At 41.3% G+C, this 15,503-nt stretch overlaps 2 long non-coding RNA genes across 3 annotated transcripts in view; one reads left to right on the forward strand and one right to left on the reverse strand.

Moving 5' to 3' along the window:
* LOC136445955 (uncharacterized) overlaps window positions 1-15,503 on the reverse strand; it is a 492,269-nt gene that overhangs the window by 26,968 nt on the left and 449,798 nt on the right. The window lies entirely within an intron of this gene.
* Window positions 9,069-12,485, forward strand: LOC136445980 (uncharacterized). Its single transcript, XR_010757479.1, has 2 exons — window positions 9,069-9,336; window positions 10,272-12,485. It is a non-coding gene; the product is annotated as an uncharacterized lncRNA (long non-coding RNA).

Here is a 15,503-nt window from a genome sequence, read left to right on the forward strand (position 1 = left end):
GAAGCGGGGACAGAATTGTACCCCATCTCACACACATCCTCTGGTCTTTGTAACAGAAGAACAGAAATCTAACGATGTACAGAGAGATATTTCTGTCAATCATTTTTAAAACAATATTGGTTGACGTGATCAAAGGCCTTAAAGGCGTCCATAAAACAAACACAAACAGGCGACCCCAACCCCCTGTAGTACTCAATGATTTTGCTAAAAGATAAAAACACACATGTTAATCCCATGTTTAGGTTTAGGTTTAAAGGTAAGCTAAACTTAAAATTGAAAAGTCTACTATGATTATAAATATAAATATAAGGCAAGGCTGTCACCCATACACAAGGCTGGGGACAGAGACGCTCCCAACAACTACAGACCCATCAGCATCCTGCCTGCCGTCTCCAAAATCCTTGAAAGAGCCGTGCACACACAACTCTACGACTACATGACAACCAACAACAATCTATCAGAAGTTCAATCTGGCTTCAGACCCGGACACTCAACACAAACAGCTGTACACTTACTAACTGAGAGATGGTACAAGGCCATGAACAAGGGTGAACTGACGGGAGCAGTGTTCATTGACCTGTCAAAGGCATTCGACACACTGGATCACACCATCCTCCTCCAGAAGATGTCCAGATACGGCATACAGGGACCCTCCCTTGACTGGTTCAAATCATACCTCACTGGAAGGAAACACTGCACATCCATCAACGGAGCAACCTCTGAGTTTCACCAAGTAAAATACGGAGTACCCCAGGGATCCATACTAGGACCCCTGCTATTCATCATCTACGTCAACGATATGCCAGAATGCCTTCAGTCTTGTGACATTTCAATGTATGCAGATGATACTGTTATCTACTACAGCAACAAGGACTTCACCAACATTGAGAACGTACTTCAAAACGACCTTCAACGGCTGTCGCAATGGTTTGCTGCGAACTCGTTATCAATGAATGGTGGTGAATGTAAAAGTATGCTCATTGGTACAAACAGAAGACTGGCAAGCTGCAACATTCCAAACTTGGCTGTCAACGGCGTCAACCTAAAAACATGCGACAAATACACATACCTTGGTGTAGTTATCGATCGTCAGCTCAAGTGGAAAGACCAGGCAAAGGCTGTACTAGGAAAACTGCGGCGGTCATTATTAATGATGAAACACTTAAACCCTTTCATCTCAACCTCAGCACTCTGTACCCTGTATAATGCCATCTTCCTACCACACATCACATACGCTTGCACAGCATGGGAAGCTGCCCCCGACCAGGATCTACAGAAAATTCAAAGTATGCAGAATCGAGCTGGAAAACTGATACTAAAGGCCCCACACAGAACACCATCAACCGAAGTGCTCTCTCGGCTGAGCTGGAAAGACATTAAAGAAACACCCCAATACTACAATGCCGTACAAACCTACAAAGCCCTAAACAACAAACTGCCACCCTACATGCGCCAGATGTTTGTGTACTGTAGAGACCAGAGTACTCGTACAACCAGACAAAGCACAAGCAGTCAGCTGGTTGTCCCCAAACCCAAGCGAGAGATCTTCAGAAGATCGGTAGCCTACCGTGGACCAAATGTCTGGAACAGCCTACCGCCAGACACACGTACGGCTCCGAATCTGACTTCCTTCAAGAGACTCTTGAAGTAACGGAAATGAACTAAACGAACGGACATGAACCAGCTTTCGCCCTACTTTATGTTGTATGTTGTAGAAATTGTATATTGTTGTACCATAAATATGTAATGATATATGTTGATAGAGTTATTAGGACTCAAATGACTGTGTATCTCTGTTATATTGTATCTGACCCTTACCTCTTCCCTCATGACCTCAATGAAAAGCGACCTGCGTGCCGATTTGAGCTTATCATGAATAAACAAAGGTTCAAACAAATAAGTCTGCCATAGTTCAGGGCTCTCCCATTATGATTGATTAATCAATTGTAAGGTCACGTACAATAACGTAGAACTTTTGTGATGTGAATAAGTAATAACTGTCAGTTATGTGAGAAGATACTAATTCTCATGAACTTTCATAGGTGATACTTAAAATATGTATGGCGTCATTTCATCAATGTGTTATTATGTATCGCCCATACGATAGGTATGGGCGGTACATATTGTGTTTGTAATGTTCCTCCTCCTCCTCCTGTCAAATCTTCAAATCGATTCATCTCAGTCGTCGTTGAGCCAAATAAGCTGAAATGCGGTATACAAGTAGAGTAAGTGCATATGTCAGTTATGTGACAAGACACATAAGGTTTTATGAGCTTATTCAGACGGGGGGTGGTGGTTTTCAGGCCCGCGACAGCTTTCATGTCGTATAACTCCCAGACAAACGCCTTACGCTATAAAGTAGAGCCACTATTTTTTTTAGCGAAGCTTTAGGAGCGAACTGAATGGTATACTTTACACTCGATTTGCAAGAATTCCCAGAATTTCACAGGACTTTCTGCAATCCGTCCGCGCAAACCCTGGGGAACACCCGCCACACCTTGTTAGTAGGTCTGGCACCCCGGCAGGCAGGTCCTACGGTCCTACTTAATTTCGTGGTGTCCGATTTCGCACTGGTGGGAGTGTGTCAGTATTCTAGCTTTGAAAAGGGTTTTCAACCTACTACTACTACCTACAGTTGATCTACAATATTATCACAAAAACGTGATGAACATCATGCCTCCCACCAAAAAAAATCTGTACATGTGAACACCAAAACTTGAGGAGATCCAGGCATATATAGAAAGGCAAAGATTTTTAAAAGAACGATAAATAACTTGGTTACCGCTTGGGCAGTCTGCACTGCACGCTTTACGTTGAGGGGTGCGGTGTCGGAAAAACAACCGAAGCTCCTCGAAAACATAACCTACAGAGCTAGTCATAAGAATAACAACCAAAACATTTATAGGAGCCCCAGCAAACGAATTTCTAAACTTCTGGCCTAGATTCTCGTTCCACCCATCCAAAAATGGCAGAGAAAGACACTACACCGGGAGTGTACTCCGGTCTATCGATATCTGCTTGGAACTCAAAAAGTTATGGTGCCTTCCTATATCGATTATGCTTGACTGACGCATTTCTTATTTCTAAGTGCGTTGTGAACAAACATTATGGCAGAACTTAGAGTGCTACGTAAGTATTTTCCTTACAATAATAATAAGTTTATTGCAAATTCATGCCCGAAGGCTAAATGCAAATAACATACATAAAAGAACAGTGTACAAAATAAGTATAAAAGCTGCTTATCTAAATTTTACAAATGTAATTGTCTATAACTAGTGAAGGGTTTGACTTCTCTTTTGTAAGCAATGGAAGACGTAATGTCCCACCTTTTCTATAATTTGTGGGTTTTTGGTAGTTAAAAGAAGAATAGTCTTTTCTTTGTCTGTAAGCTTAGGGAAATTAGGATAGGGAAATTTAGTGGTCTGAGTAGACAACTCATTTCGTGCATTATCATGAAATGAACAGTTTGAAATAAAGTGTATTTCGTCTTCCACGGCATTTGTATTACAATACTTACAAAGTCTTTCGTATATAGGTAATTTTCTATACCGGCCTCTCTCTATTTCAAGAGGATGAGCACTAACTCTAATTTTACTAATGGCTGAGCGCAAATCAAAATCTGCAAGATCAAGATAATTCTCTAAATTGTACATGGTTTTACATTTTGCATAGAATCTTAACTTACCGCTGTCGTTTACCAAGGTATGAAAAAATGATTGTATATATATACAATGAAGTAAGCTCAACCCAGACACCTTCGCTATGTATGGCAATAATTCTAAAAAAAAAACTTTTTTTCTTTGGCTACAATTTCATAACGTATTTTCCCTTGAATTTCGTCACTAACTTGTATTTGCTTCACACAAAAAAACACTAGAGTGAACGTTTTAGTATATTATGTTTTTTTGTGTTATAAGGTTATTATATGACAATGACAATGAAGTTTATTGCATATTCATGCCCAGCAGCGGGCTAAATGCATTACAGTATTATAAGAATACTATATTAAAAAATGCTATGTTTTAATTATGATTTACATGCTTCTTCTCTCTTCTTGAAACATTTGTAGACAAATTCACAGAGTTTTTTCATTACATCGTAATTGGCTGTTGACATAACATGTGCGAACATTTCCTCCTTTGTTAAATGTGCATATCTTTGGTCTAGCAATATGTCACTAACAGGAGAATTGCGTATATCTTTATAAAGAGAGCATTCTAGAACAAAGTGTACTTCATTTTCTATATAGTTCTCATCACAAAATATACACAGTCTGTCACTAGGAGGAGTCCGGTTATATCTACCAGCTTCAATATGTAGTACGTGATCGCTAATCCTTAGCTTAGTCATGGCGCGGCGATGGTTAAAGTTTGTTATATCAAGATATTTCTCTCTTTCATATGTATGTTTAAATGTTTTGTAGGTTCTTAGTTTGTTACCTTGGTTCTCTTTTTTTCCACTGGAGTTCAGTTCTGAGTAAAAACTTTGCACATAGATATCTTTTAGTCTTTGTTTTACTTCAGACTGAGCAAATGATGTATTACTGTCCCTGTTAAGTAGAAGGTATGTAAAGCCTGACTCCTCAAGGATTCTACTAACAGAGGACAGCCAACATGGCAACTTGCGTCGGTGCATGTCTTGTTGAACTAGAAAGGACTCAAACTGAAGACTGTTTGGGGGTACTTCTCTAACTAACCTTTTGTAGTACGAGTAAAGTCTAATACATACTTCAATCCATAGTGGGTACCTGCCGAGTTCTGCCCTCGTTGCCAGGTTGCTCGCATTCTTTCTCACGCCTAGGATTGATTTACAAAACTTAAGATGAATTTGTTCAGTTGGGGACTTGTCGTTTAGTCCAGACTTGCAATTGCCCCACACCTCGGCACCATAAGTTAGAATTGGCACTACACAGGCATCAAATAGTTTGCAGTATACGGAGATTGAGGGGTTGCTGTCTCCTAATGTTGTTTTTATACTGAACAATGCCCTTAAAGCTTTCTTTTGTAATGTTTTTATTGCTGTTGTAAAGTTACAACCAGTTGTAAATACCACTCCCAGATAGCAATACGAGGAAACTATCTCTATGTCTTTGTTCAGTAGATGGAATTTTAGATTTGAAAACATATATCCCTTTTTATTGAATACAATTATTTTTGTTTTGGTAAGATTTACCGATAATTTCCATTTGTTACAGTAAAGGCCTAAAGTATTTATTGCATTTTGTAGACCATGTTTGCTTGTTGATAGCATCACAAGGTCATCAGCATAAAATAGACTGGATACGCATGATGTATTTAGCATGGGCGCATCGAAGTTTCCTTTATTGAGCTCGTCTGCTAAGTCACTGACATATAGGTTAAAAAGCGATGGGCTTAAGACACAACCCTGCCTGACTCCAATCTCGATGGGAAAATTTTCACTTAAACCTATGTTTGTCTTGACGCTTGCTTCAGACTGATTATATAAACTTTTTATTATATCATAGATTTTACCAGAGATTCCCTTCGACATAATTTTAAAGAGTAGACCTTCATGCCAAATAGAATCAAATGCTTTTGATAGGTCCACGAAACAGGCGAAGAGATTTTTCCTTGACTGCGTGTGTTTCGAAATTAAGGTTTTCAGTATAAACATATTATCAGAGGTTCTGTAGTTTTTGCGAAACCCGGTTTGATTTGGTTTTAATATCTCGTTTTCTTCAAGGAAAGACGAGATTCTTTTGTTTAAGACGGTGGTGAATAATTTTCCGAGGCAGCTAGAAATAGAGATTCCGCGATAGTTGTTGGTGTCATCTTTTCTTCCTGATTTAAATATGGGCACTATGTAGCTATTTGACCAGATTTTTGGAAAGGTTCCTCTTGAAAGGGCAAGATTAAATAGTTTAACTAGAGGCCCTAATAGTAAAATCTTTCCTGCTTTCAGCATTTCATTAGTTATCATGTCTTCGCCGCACGCCTTTTTATTTTTTAGGGACGTTATTGCAGCACTAATTTCTCCCCTTGTGACTGGGTAATCTATTGGTCCTTGATTTGTGTTGCGTTCCTGAAGTACATTCAGTTTGTCTATTATTTCCTGTTCAAATGCAGTGTCAAATTTTTGCGTCTCTATCCTACGTTTTTCATGTAGAGCTTTGAAGTGATTTACCCAAGAGTCTGGCGGAATTTCTTCTTGGGTTGTGGGGTTGCTGTTCTTAAGTTGTTTGAGAAGTTTCCAGAAAGCGGTAGGGTTGCTATTTTGAAGATTTTGCAGTTGCATTAAACAATCTGTTTCGTATTCCTTTTTGCGCCTTCGAATTAGTTTGTTATATTCTTTTTTCTTCCTAAAGTAGCTACCTCTAATAAAAGGGTTCTTTGGGTTTCGCTGAAGCAAATATTGAAGATTTCGCAGTTCACTCCGAATCTCGTAGCAATTTTTGTTGAACCATTTTTTGTTCGTTCTCAATGCTTTTCGTTTCCTTTTATGCTTTACCAGTAGTGACATTTTCCCCGCCATTTCTATGATTTCCTGGAATTCGTGAACCTCTTTGTCTATGTCTAGACTTACTGCAGGGACTTCATCGCTTAACGCCATGAACTTTTCAAGCTTGTCTGTTATTGTCTGACTGCCTAAAGCAATTGTAAACTTTTCGTGAGAGTCTGGTCCCCATACAAATCTGTCTGGGAAAGGCCGCATACTAGTTTTTGTCGATATTTCGTTTTGAGGTTGTTGTAAAAATCTATCAATATTTAGTGAAATCATACAATGGTCCGAAAATTCTGTCAATTGATGTACTCTAAACATGCTAATCTTGTGGAAGAGGGGACTGCTAGCTATGGCATAATCCACTGTGCTACAGCCACTGGGCTGATAGCACGTGAATCGGCCGCTCAAATCTCCCAGGATTCGCCCATTTAATATGCGGAGGTCAGATTGCGAGCATAGGTCAGTCAGATCTTTGCCAAAAGTGTTGGGAGGGCCGTTATCAGAAAAGTTTCTAGGAATATCAAGATTTGAGAGTTTTAGTGGTTCAAGGTCAGAGTCTATTGGGGCTTCGGCGGCGAAATCTTTTAAGGAGCCTATTCGGCTATTAAAATCTCCTCCGAGGATTACATAACCCCTGGACGCAAAACGCGCAATATCCTGTTCTAAGACGTCAAATATGGACTCTTCCGCCCTTTTGTGAATCGAAGAGTACATAGGACTAATATATACATTACCTATAAATATATCTCTGGATAGGCCAAACAATTCCTTAAATATACGGATCCAGAGAATGTCTTCTGAAGTACTACTTTCCCTTTTTATAAATTTTGCTAATTCATTTTTGAAATAAAAAATGATTCCACCTGAGTTTCTTCTTGCCTTTCTCTGTTTTTTCCTGAGAGAGGAAATATGCTGATAATTTGGTAAGTCAACTTCTGACGTTTCGCTACTCCATGTTTCGAGGAGGGAGAAGAAATCTAATTTTACTAAGCTACTTCTAAAACTATCTTCCTCAAGTTTTTTCCCCAGGCCATGGACATTCCAGAAACCTAAGGATATAGAGTCTGGGAACATTTGTCTACCTTAGCGCTATCATTCCCCTGCTTTTACGATAAAGATTGTGCATTACGCTAAGAAAAGAAAACTCGGATTAATCTAATACTACCCTATTTCTAATTAACTATTGATACAGTAATACATCACATACTTGATACTTCTCATATTTACTGTGACTACTGCTCGACTCTTCGCTATTACTTTACTTAACTTGACTTAACTTGCATTGGCTCCACTAAGCCTCTCGTCAGTACGCCGTCACCTATACTACTTAGTAACTAACATAAGTTGGTACTTAACTTAACCTTAAGTTAGTATCCAACGAAGTCGTAGTCCTGGCGCCACATGTAGTCTCTATAGGGCTCGGGTTGGAACCAGTTCCGTGGTCCGTTCGGGTCTTCTGGAAACCAGTTCATGTACAGGTCGTCGTAGCCGCGGTATGCTGGGAATTGGTCACGTCGCCGTGGGTTGTACTCGCTTGCTGGACCCCATCGCTCCATAGCTCTGTCAGGCTGCCGCCGTGCAGGCCCTGGTCGCCGTGGTACATGGTCTCTTCCCGTGTGCTGGTTCGCGCCCCTGTTGTAGCCTGTGTGGTCCATGTTTAAGGACTCTGGTGGCGTGTGTCCAAATGAATTGGGACGAATGCTCTCCCATTCATTATACTTCGGTGTTTTGGTGGCCTGGTTGTCATTCCATGGCTCTATGCTTCTCCTCCCCATGTACGGTGTTTGTGCCTGGCGGTCGTTCCAGGGTTCCCTGACCGTTTGCTGGGGCGGCGTTGGAGCCTGACGGTTCCAGGGTTCCCTGACCGTTTGCTGGGGCGGTGTTGGAGCCTGACGGCCGTTCCATGGTGCTTTGCTTGCTTGCGAGGGGGGTGTTTGATGGAACGTTGGGCTTCGTGTCGGCAGCTGGTTAACAGCAGTGTTTCCCATCTGCTGTGGGGTGTTGTTTCTCCCTCTCCTCCCTCTGTTGTATGCCCCCAGGCCGACTGTAGGGTGGATGGCCGCTTTTAAGTTAGCCGCCAAAACCTTCACGCCACTCCTGTTAAGGTGGTAGCCATCGCTTTTGTACAGAGATTGCTTAATCGATCCGTTTATCTCCAGGTTGCTGTTGTCTGTTACGCTCACGTATGAGACTTCCTGGTTGAGTATTTGAAGGAAAGCATTGACGTCGTTGGTGGTTTCCATCAGGTGACGGTCATTTCTTGGTGGTATGGCCGACAAGACTATGGCCGCATCTGGGAATTTGTCGTGAGTTGTCACCATAAGTCGCCTCATGTTCTCGGTAACTCCAAGTGCTGCCCGTTCCTGCTTTATATCATTGGTGCCCACATAATCATGACTTCATCATAAATCATCTCCTGAAATTTTTGCGTCATACGATAATCACTTTAGGGGTTGCAGGGGCGGGCCTCAGAAGGGACAAGCCTCTTTGATATACTGTGACGGCTTGATATTACGGTTTTGTGTAATATTAAAGAACGGTATGTCGAAAAACCCCAAGTAAGCCCCCAGAACTACTTACGTCATCGTCCAGCCGCCACCGAATACCCTCCCCGGACAGAGCGTACACATGTACCGCCATAAAATAGTGCGGCCAAACAGTGAACGTCTTATTAATATGTGGCTAGTCTCGACTGTGTTATTGGCTTTGATTGCTTTTGTACTGGCAGGTATAATTGTCTAATTGTGTAAGCTGTCAGAAAGTCTTTCATATGGATCTTGGAAGCTTTCCAGATGTGTACGCGCACGGCTACAAAAAAAGTGCCTCGGTCCTGTGTGGCGTGGAATTTACTCAGAACAGGGCGGCCATTGTGAGGTGAGGATGTGTGCTTGTTGTAACAGAAAGGGTTTTAGTGTTTTGCCTTATTTTCTGCCACAAAAAAACCTTCCCAGTTACCTCGTAGTATAGCTGTTTTAGTAATGAGTAAGAACATTGAGGTTCGAGGTTGTAACTGGCGTTGTTGAATATTTTATTTCGTGAGGGCCGGGTCATGGCGGCCGTATGTGGGGGTACATACGGGAGACATTTTTCTGGCGTTGTCGGGGAAAATTGAATTTTTACCGAAATTCTCGCCAATGCCGGGAGAAATGTAATCATTTTATTTGTGTGTGTGGAACCTGGAGTCTGTAGACGATATTTCTGTGCTTTTTTTGCGTGTAAATGCCAGTTTCTGTTACCGAGTTCTTTAGTCTGAGAGAAAAGGACCGGGGTGGCGTGGTCTGGCCATACGGGTTCTTTGTGTGCACTGAATTCATCATCATTGGTCGGCTGCAGCGCACTGAATTATGATACTGTACTGGAAACCTCGTTAGTGGGCGTAGGGGCAAAAGCACATTATAATAATTAATAATATATTGTGCCCTTCCATATAGATTATTGTGCCCTTCCATATAAATTATATGGAAGGGCACAAGTAGTACCAAAGAAAGTACCTGGGGTCCTGGGTGTTTTACCTTCGTATTCTTGAATGTAACCGACTTACAGCCTTGTATGTGCCATCATTTATTATGTACTCAGTTGTTAGATTTGAGCTGCATGTACTAAATATAAACAATGATAACCTAATGGAATCTACACGAGTGTGAAAAATTGGGTAGCTTTTTGTTTTTCAACCCGAAAATATCATGCAAATTAAAATGTGATGAGTTTATTCGTTCCCTCTTGTGTTGCAGTAGCACAAAGATACATATGTGTTCAATAATTGAATAAAATATGTTGTATTTAAGCCTATGTGTATTTCTTTCCCGCAGGTCTACGCAGCCAGAAAGGATTTTGACAACACAGATATGATGTCTGAAGTGTTCATTTCAACTGTGGCAAATCATCCCAGTATCTACAGAAGATTGCTGAAACAACACACCCAGCCCGTTGAACAACAGAAGCTGCTCCAATGAAACTTCCAAACACATTAAAATTTACACATAGGTGACAGAGCAAATATGTATTGGCTACGGCGAGACATCCAGCTTACTCAGTGTGTGTTAGTCAGGTATATCAGTATTACAGCTGTCAAGCCTCTTGGAAACCCAGACTTCGGGGACTGTGCCTTTGGTTCAGTGGGGGCTTGTTCGGCTTAGTTAGATGAGTTTGCTGGATGCCAAAGCCTCAAATAAGGTATCATTCCTTTTGCTCTTGTTCCTGGTGTCAACCTCTGTAGATGACCCACATGAAAAGAAACATTGTCTTAGGATGTTCCTGTTGTATGCACTGTTCACTTGTAGTTTTCGGGGGCCGTTTCTTGCAAATGGTTGATCCTGCTCTGTTGACTTGAGCATCCCGTTAGCAGTTTTGTTGCTTACCCCACCCAACCTATCTGCCAGTCATCATCTACAGTAAACATATCTTCTGTCTGTAAAGTAAAAGACATTCCTGTTCAGTATTCTCATCTAGACACAGTTCTACACAACGTCCAGCTGTGCCTACAGTAAGGCCCAATTTATACACAGCATTTCTAGATATCTGGACTGCAGATATCTGCCAGGCGACATGATGTCGGGATGCATTTATACACACGACAGGAAGTACTGCAGGACACCCGTGGAGTTGGAATGCAGTAGTGATACATCGTGATAAATTTGTGTTTCAAGCTAGAAGTCTGCTTCCAAAAGTGCTTTCAATGACATCTGTCAACTTGTTAGAATCCCAAAGATATGTTTGATGGCCTGATTTTACTGATTATTACTGTAAGAAATTGTTTCCTCTGGATTCGCCTGTAAGGCACTGTAAAATTACTTAATACTCCATGGGAAGTTTTTATAAATCCCCTTACTAGTATAGATGATGGTACAGTTGCCATAGCTAACATCAAAATGGGTCACTTGATGTCCACAAGTCTGCTAATTAGCCTGAAACCTGTCCTTCAGATATCTGGGACCCGACACATTTTGTTTATACTTGGGCTGAAGCTGTCGGGGACTCCCGCTGAGTTGTCGGGCGAACGCTTCAGAGTGGTCGGCTGAAATTTTCCCGACATCTAAAACAAGAGCTTTTAAAAAAAGCTGGCGTTTCGGCTACGTTTATAAGTGTGAATTGTCTTTTCCCTTTACTTGAAGTAAAATCTGCCAGAGGAAGTCACTCAAGGGCTGTTCAGTCTATAAGAAAAATTGTCATTTTGGGAAATGAGTACTGTTTTAATAGAGAAAGGCAGATTGGGGAAAGCAATTTTGAAGTTACGTCACTTAACTTAAGTGCTTTTGAAAAAGCTGGTCTTGGCCTACAACTTGTGCTTATTTGTAAAATGTATAATAGGCTCATTATAAAAGCTATCAATGTAATTATGTACATGGCACGCAATAAAACATAAAATTTGAAAAAGCACCATTGAATCATCAGCACTATGGTAATTAAGTGAAATAGAAGTTCATAACAGCTAAGGTTCTATCTAAAATGACTACCAAATGTCAAACAAATCAACAGCTACCGTATTTCTTCTAATAAAGGACGCACCCCAAATAAAGTGCGCACCCCCGATTTGGGCTTCACCGCAACCCCAATCACGCCAGCTGAGATACTTCACAGAAAAACCTTAATAAAGTGCGCACCCCCCATCTGCCGCTGTCGCTCGGCGCGTCTCCAAGATGTGACCACGCCCCGGTATTCGGCACGCTATGAAGTCCTGGTGTCTTTCTTAATCGTTCCATTTTCAAGGAATTTTCGGGAAAACATTACCATTATTTGGGGTCAACACTTAACCCTCTACTCCGCTCAAATTTTGAGTAAAACGTTTTGAAGTTTAAACGTCACGCTGCTGAGAACCTCGCGCCAGGATATCTGACAAACTCCCTTGATATTGAAGGACCAGACGACGATCCGCTTGATTTCTACCGGGCTAGTCAAAGACAAACGTGTAAAACGCATTTTGAGATAAAAATAAAAGTTCGTCTCTCGGCATTTATGCCGCAAAATACAGCGTTGCATTGACGAAATCATTTCATTTTCGATCACCCGCCGCCATATTGTTCAAATCCTGCTGCCCCAAGATGCATTTCGCGTGTTACGTAATCATCATCACATGATCGCATTACGCGTCTCTGATTGGTTATTGCTGCAGCTGAAGGCGGGAATATTGCAGACGAAGTGCATCATGGGGCAGCAGAATCGCGGTCTAAGTTTTTTCTTTGTCTGAAATGTTACACATGAAAACGCAATAAAAACGCGGTTTTATCGACTACATAGCAACATTATGGTGAAGAAAATGTAAAATCAAAAGATGTTTTCGGGAAAGCATACATTTATTTGCCGATTGATGGTGGCTTTTGCGTAATTTTAGCGATCAATGAACCCGGAAGTGTGCCGAAAGCGGCGTGGGTTTTCGCGTTTTATCCGTCAAAACAAAAACAAAACTCCCGCTGAAGCGAACTCCCATATGAAAATTCCCATAGTTTTGTGCCGAGGGGCGCCACTTTCCACGTCCGTGTTGTCTGAATGAAGTCGATACTGAACAATGGAGCATTTGCTACTGTAACAAAGAATCGCTGTTTTGCAAACAACATCAAGAGCCTCTGTTTACATCGGGGATAGAAGTTTAGTGGCGAGTCTTTTGCAAGAATCATCTTACCGCGCATAGGAGCCGCTGCGCGGTATTTTCCATTACAATGAACAGAAAAATTCGAATGCCGGGTTTGGAATCTATGAAGTCCTGTTCATAAGACAAAGGCCTTGTATATATTAAATGAATATTTAAAAATAACAAATATAAAATATTTCTTTATTTATTAATGAAAAAAATGATATTCATAAATATGATATTGATAGATTAATATAATATCAATATATATTTTTGATATTCAATATCTAAAAAGAAAAAAAAATCCATGCACGGAGACGAACCCGGATCTTCTGGGTCCGAAGTGCTTGGCGTTGCCAGATCGGCCAAGCTGCGGTACGTGACTATTTACTCTGGACGTAATGCTATAACCTCACTATATGGTATCATTTATGCCGATTTTTGCTCGTTTTCTTGACGAAATCATTTTTTTTCTTCTGCAATCTTGTGGAATAGATGTAATATGGTCATTTTTCAGGATATCAAAGTCCGAAACCACAATGCAATGATATTTCCGAACAGTTGTAGCATTTACATGCGGTCGCCGTCCTGTGTCACATGCAAATCTGGCGTGCGTGCCTTTTCCTGCTCTCTTGCCATATAAGGCAACGGCTATACAAGGATTTGAGAACGTATTGCCATATAAGGTCTTATTGTGTGCGACACAGTGTTGAACCAAGCATGCATGCTTGAAGGTAAAAGCCAGGACATTGCGTTTCGGTGCGAAAGCACCGAAACGCAAAAACCCTCATTAAGACCATAAAATTCCTGTTTAGACACAGAAAAAAGCTGTCGCCTGGCAGATATCTACAGTCTAGATATCTAGAAAAGCTGTGTGTAAGTTGGGCCTAACATGATAGAAAAACGGATATTATACAGCATGTACAAAGTATGTATCTGTTGAAGTTGCTATATCTCTGCAACTTAGTTCTGTATCAGAGTGCGTCCACTTGTAACGGACTGCCAATCTGCATTTTATTTCTACATCAGTGTAGCCAACCAAACGTCTAAGTTAACACATTCCTTAACCGACATGAACATGGCTCCGCTTGGTGCTTTCAAACTCACGAGAATCACAACTGCCTGTCACTACATACTATCCCGGCTTCCTAGAAATATCATTGATACTATTTCTTGTCACTTGTCACACGAAAAACAAGAAATCCTCTGAGGTGACGTGAAATTTTTTCATTAGGGTTGGCGCTATGTTCTGTGCAATGGCCAAGGTTGTTTAAAAGTAATTAAAGAGCATGTCTGTACTATATAATGACCTGACCCAATCTGATATAAGGCGAAACATTAACAACCAGCCCTCAGTCTAACATAAACCTTCGTGGTGTTCACATCGCGGAGAGCTCCGGTTGTACTGTGTACTTCAAAAGTTATAAGGCAGCTTGCCCCGGCCCGCAGTACAGTCCCGCGCGGTGAAATGTGCCGCGACCGCCGGGTAAATAGCCAGAACGCCTTCGGTAAACCATACACCCGTCTTGCCACAAGTACTGGGGGTTTTCAAACATTTCAAATACATGTGTGACGATGTGGTGTGGAATATTGAATAAACCCACAGAAAGGAGTAATTCCCGACTTAGTGCCGACATATTACGGGGAAAAACACGACAAACGTCTGAAGGACTTTGAGCCGTTTATACATACAACCCAACAAAAAACCGTTACTCACTGTAGCGCACGCCTCGCGAAAGCCACCACCCTATATAACGTTATACCGTAGGTGCGATGTTTGCGAGTATATTCAATGATTTGTAACGGAGTTGAATGGGTTATTTCGACAATGAAGTAGTTCTACTGATGAAAGCAGCTTGCTCTGTAAAATCAGAGGCAAAAGTATGACGAGATTCAAACACAGGGTGCTTGACTGTGGTAATTGAATACTAGTATAATTTTTTGTGGATAGTCAGCGCGACCGGGCGGGTTATCGAGATTTTCCTTCGTCGATCTTCCCATCAAGAATTGTTCTTCTTTACAATCGTAATCTATATTGGCTGAGGTAGAAAATGGATACTTTTTGCCCCGAGATAGCCTCAAATGTGATACAATGAAACTCGCTTTTCAAACTTTCAAAATTCCCGTCGTCAACCGAAATATGCAAACGACTTCCTGTTTACGGTTCGGAGGTCGGAGGTCGTGACCTTTGACCAATCTAACGCGTCTGTCTGTTTACATTCCACCCCGTGAAGAAAGATGCAAGGGACTAAATAGCTCAATCATTGTGCAAAATCACTTACCTCAACGCTCCGTTCAGCACAGTACCTACCACCCTACACAACAGCGTTGCTCCTCTGTCAGTGTTTGTAACACGGCCTTGGATTTCCAGTAACGTAACTACAATTATACGTACCTGTCAGCGAGTTTATGCAACAAACTATTGCGTCTTTAGGTCAGAGAATATTGTCCACTACGGCACATCATGGGAAAAATG

The sequence above is a fragment of the Branchiostoma lanceolatum genome, chromosome 12 (genome assembly GCF_035083965.1).
Source record: "Branchiostoma lanceolatum isolate klBraLanc5 chromosome 12, klBraLanc5.hap2, whole genome shotgun sequence".
Classification (NCBI taxonomy): Eukaryota; Metazoa; Chordata; class Leptocardii; order Amphioxiformes; family Branchiostomatidae; genus Branchiostoma; species Branchiostoma lanceolatum.